Source organism: Triticum aestivum, chromosome 6B, assembly GCF_018294505.1.
Source record: "Triticum aestivum cultivar Chinese Spring chromosome 6B, IWGSC CS RefSeq v2.1, whole genome shotgun sequence".
NCBI classification, from domain to species: domain Eukaryota; kingdom Viridiplantae; phylum Streptophyta; class Magnoliopsida; order Poales; family Poaceae; genus Triticum; species Triticum aestivum.
The window spans coordinates 322,020,425-322,025,961 of record NC_057810.1 but is presented as its reverse complement, the minus strand read 5'-3'; positions in this window follow the sequence as shown (position 1 = coordinate 322,025,961).

Sequence of the window (5,537 nt, the reverse complement as noted above, 5' to 3'; positions counted from 1 at the left end):
GTCTTATCTTCTAGTACATGTTTCTATTCTGCAATGTCGTGTTCAGTTAACTGTTTTGGTTCAGTTGGTCTGCTGTCCATTGAACTGTTTGGTTTAATTCTGCAATTTGATTTTCATTTGTTGTGGGTACAATTTTTTAGTGTTATGCATGTGAGAAAAAAATCGAATTTGGCTGTACTCAATACATATTCTACTGATAGTATGGCAACTCTCAGTTAACCTGATCAAGATCTTCCTTATATGTGTTGTAGGGAAACAATGGGAGACACTACGGTTTACCATCAAGGTTTGCTCATGCATTGTCCTTTAGCTAATAGCACATTATTATGTAGTTATAGGAATCATTCTAATAGTTAGGTTTCTTACAATTTGGTCTTGCACATGTAGGTCGTGCTGTCAGAGGCTTAGACCCACTGTTCGACCCATTTTGCATATGGGGAAATGTGATGTCCATGAATATCAGTCAAGTCAAGAAACTCAAGAAGATGTTAGGATGAAGAAACTTGCGACGAATAATAGCAAGATCTTTGTTTGCACAATGAAGAAGACATCGGTTAACTATAGGATGGTACTAACTCTTTTACCTTGTTTTTACCCCTTGCGCTATTTCAAGAATTATAACAGCGATTTATGAATATCTTTGTTTTCAGAACTTTTCAAAGCAGTTCACCGATGATTACCTCTAAAACCACCTTCATAGTCAAGAGGCGAGGAAGATCTTCATTCAACACCAATGGTACAATATTGAAGTCTTCTTGAAGAGGGTGAAGGTTGGCCGGGCAATTATCCATAGCCACTAGCCTAAAGTTGCAAGAAAATTCAACATCACTGAAGGCTCAATATTTGCCTGCCACTTCTGCAGTTTCCCAGATGAGATTCATCTGTCTATTTACCATGTATGATGCTACTTTCCAGAGGTTTTCGATGTTGCATGTGAAACTTGGTGCTATTGTGTAATGGCGTAACTGAGTGCTGAAGCTATTTGATGTAATTCGATTATGAAATCATGGTTGCCGTTATACGGATATGTAATATCTGGTGTGTTTTATAAGAAATGTCAATTTGATTACTACATGGATTATCAATACTAGGCTTAATACCCTGCTTATTGGGGTTCTCTATTGTAGAGGGTTACTCAGACAACACCGTGGGCGATGAAGTCAAACAACCCACATGGTTTCTAGAAAGTAGGCGTGTTGGATTAACTAACAATCACACACGGCTTCCGGCAGAGAAATGTTTGCGTCAGGCCACCTTGCACAAACGTTTCCACACAAAAAACTGTGTGTGATATACATACAAACAGAAATTGTCTGTGCAACAAACCCTAGGTCTGTTGCCCAGACTGTGCATAGGCCCAAGAACAAGATTGCGGTACCAAGATCAGATCAAGCACGAAGGGATCATCTCTTTGAAGAATCACATAGCTGGTCAAGAAGACCATGTCAAGCTAGAGAAGCAAGATATCACTTAGGGAAAAACCTCCCCTGCCGGGCAGGCGACCTTGGCGAGGTTGGGGTTGCCCAATAAGCAAGCCTCCAGATCGTCCCGGCAGGCCTGCCGGGGCTTGCGGAGGCAAACTACTCCACCGCACCCCCTCACAGCGACACAAGTCATCAATCGGTGCGGGGTCAAGCTCCTAAGTGACTAAGTGGCTGCTTCCTACCACATGGCAGCTACTTCCTCCAGGAAAACACCTCCAAATGACACCCGTCCTGAGACGTGTCAAGCAAGCAGGCGCGAAGCTGGCAGAACAACATGACAAGGCTAGCCAGGCACGCTGTGATGTGACACTAAGCGGCGCATTTAATGCTCTCTGTCCGCCTGCAGAGCTGGGTATGATAGCATCTTTTGCTATCTAATTATTGTGTAAAAGACTAATTTGCCACTATGGTGACCCCTTTATCTATAGAAGGAGGCCCATGACAACCGTAGAAAGGATTTGGACCCTCGCATATTCATACGCGTGTAGCCACTCTCGCCCCGAGGCAACCCTACCTGGCAAGAGCGTCGCATTCTCCACCATTATCCACCATCAATCTACTAAAGCAGGAGTAGGTTTTTATGCCTCGGGTGGCCCAAACCTGGGTAAAACTACCCGTGTCATCTCTGTCATGGTATGTTACGCTTCCCCGCTCTTTGTGCAACGTGCCCATCCCCCCACCGAACCAAAAGGGGCTCATGGCCCCATAGGTGGTCATGGTTTCCTATGAAATCTTTGGCACACTAGGTAGGGGGATCACTTGCGCGAACCCAGAGAGCGTAAGCAGTGCATCATCTTCATCTTCATTCATCATCGACGGGTCCATCAACTATGGCGCCCAAGAAGAAGCCCGGTACCGCAGCTCACCCGTCCTCCTTGAAGGCCCTGCCACCCGCGACTGCCGATGTCGTAGGGACCGCGGGGATGCATGGAGATGTGGACGCTGCAGGGGACGTGGTCGATGCAGGCGGCATTGTTACTGCCTCCCCCACGGCCGGAGCATCATCTGGAGGCACCGGGGAAGGACAATGTCAGCAACATCCCACCGGCCATGCTCCATGATGTACGGTTGGAGAGATTATTCCGTCTCCACCCCTCCACCCAGCCGAAGGGCACAGCCACAGTGGTGGTGCTCGCTCTGGGGCGAATCACAACTCTCTGGTCGCTCCCGCTGCGGGCGCGACCGAAGGGCATGCACCATCCCTGGAGCAGGCTGACCCAGCTGCTATGCCCAACAGAGCCGCTGGACCTCAAGCGCCCCCCGCCTCCTCACCATGCATTCCAAGCGGCTGGTTCGCAACAACAAGGGTACGGCGTGGTCGCTACCGTCTATATCAGGAGCCGAGCGACGCTATGATCTACATCATCATCACCTATGCCAAGCACCACCTCGGAGGCAATGGCGTGGGCCCAACTGTTGTTGATATTTCTGCCGGCAGCCGATCAGATGGATGAGTGGCGAGCCACCATCCAATTCCTGATTGGTTTTGCCGAGGCGGGATGATCATAGCGAGCTGGCCTGCCACGGCCTCCCTAAGCGATGACAACGACCCGCGCTACTAGCCGTACTGAAAGGGCCATCCCCACGGTGCAATCCCTATCGCGGCAACTAGCATGGGGGCCACGCAACCAAGAACCAAACAATGTCTCGATGGCCTCGTCCGACCCTCGCGTGCGTCGAGGCCAACAGCGGGCCTCGGAGGGTAGGCAGAGGGAAGGCGCGCACGTCACCATCAAGCAATGCCATGACACCCTCCGCCAGTCTGATGGGCACGATGGTCCCGACATCGATGAGCTCGCGCTCGGCAGGGGAGGGCACCTTCCTGTCGATTTTGAGTGCCCTACCTTCACTCTGGATCTGAGGCAAGTCCGTTGGCCATCCGCCCTCACGTTCAAGCCAGAGACACCAGAGAAATACGATGGGAGGTTAAACCCGGAAGAGATCTTGTGCATCTACACCATCGCTATTCAATCTGTCGGGGGAAGAGATGAGATGGTGTTCACGAACTACATCCCTTGGGCACTCAAGCCAAATGTGATGTCTTGGCTGATGCACCTGCCGGAGAAGTCCATTTCGACCTCGGCTAACCTGTGCCATGAGTTCATTGGTGCCTTCATGGGCGGCCATCAAGAACCATGGCGGCCCAGCGACTTGCAGCTTCTCTAGCAGAAAGAAGGAGAGACTCTATCGAAGTACATGCAAAGCTTTAACTGATTACACAGAAATATTCCGGACATCCACCCGGTAGGTGTGATAGTTGCATTCCAATCCAATGTGCACAACCGTCGGATATGTTCCAAGATGAACGTTCAGTTGCCTAAGACTATGAAGGAACTTTACACCTTGGTGGACAAGTGTGCTCGAGTGGAGGAGGAGAGGAAACTCCCTGGATAGAAAGATGGCGTTGACATGGATTCAGAGGATGATGATGAGGCCACCAGCCAGAAGAAGAAGAACAAGAAGCACAACAAGAAGTGCAAAGATAAGGCAGTGATGAACGCTGAGGGATTGGGCACGCCTAGTACCGGCAAGAAGGCCTATGCCGAAGCACCCGACAAGGAAGTTGCCGCATGCACTAATTCCCGGGAGGCTACGGCTGCCGAGAAGGCTGGAAAGGTGATGGCCCATACTGCAAGATTCACCGGACCAAGGGCCACGATCTCCAGGAGTGTTATCAAGTTGAATAGCTCGTCAAGAAGCAGAGGGCTGAGTATGAGAAACATGATAAGGAAAAAGGTCAGAATGGCACTGGCGTGAAGGGCGAGGTGGGGAAGCAAGCTGGCCCGACAAGGCTCCTCGGAATCAAGAAAAACCCGCTACGAGCCGAGAGAAGGGGCCTTGCAATGATGAAAGTGATGGAGGTGATGAAGAGGAAACCAGCGAGTAGGAATTCTAGGAGGCCACTAACGCCCTGTGCATTGATGGGGTTGCATCTCTGCACTCCTATGACCGCCAACTTAATCAGTGGGCGCGTGAAGTTAATGCCGTGGAGCTAGCGGCAGAATCTCGAAAACCGCTCAAGTGGTCATGCACGCCCATCATCTTTGACGAAGAGGACCAACCTGACCGCATCATCGCGGTAGGGTGCTTTCCATTGTTGGTCTCACCAACAATCCACAACCTCAAAGTAAAAAAGATGTAGGTTGATGGCGGGGCTGGGTTGAATCTGATTTCCCCAAAGGTCATCAGAAACTTCAGATAGCAGAGGAAGAGCTCAAGGTCATGGGAACATTTTAAGGAATCAACCCCGATAGGCGTCGTCCTAAGGGAAAGATCATGTTGCCAGTGACATTTGGGGGAGAGTTGAATTACCAGACTGAGAAGGTTGTGTTTGATGTGGTCGACCTCCCCCTATCATACAAGAGAATCCTTGGACGCCCAACTCTGGCAAAATTCATGGCAGCATCCCACTATGCCTACAACACCTTGAAGATGCCAGGGCCGGTGGCGTCATTTCCATTCTGTCAGATGAGAAGGACGCAATTATCTGCATGGATAAGATGTACCAGAACGCAGTCGCGGCAAAGACCGCTGAAGCCGCAGTTCCTGCCAAGGAAAGCAAGGGAAAGAAGAAGGCTAGTAGGGATGCCAGCAAGGAATCTGGGAAGCGTACCTTTTTGGAGTATGTTGCGCTTGTTGATGACTTGTCAGAGATTTCCAACAGCAAGAAGTACAAGGCTACTGCATCCCGTGTGAAAAAGGTCCCGGCAGGGCTGGCTGCCACTGATGGTACTTTTATGATCAGTGCCACCCTCGATGACAAATAGGAAAGCGCACTCGTTGATGGGTAACATAGTAATTTCAAAAAAATCCTACGTACATGCAAGATCATGGTGATGCATAGCAACGAGAGGGGAGAGTGTTGTCCATGTACCCTCGTAGACCGAAAGCGGAAGCATTAGAACAACGTGGTTGATGTAGTCGTACGTCTTCACGGCCCGACCGATCAAGCACCGAAACTACGGCACCTCTGAGTTCAAGCACACGTTCAACTCGATGACGATCCCTGTACTCCGATCCAGTGGAATGTCGGGGAAGAGTTCCATCAGCACG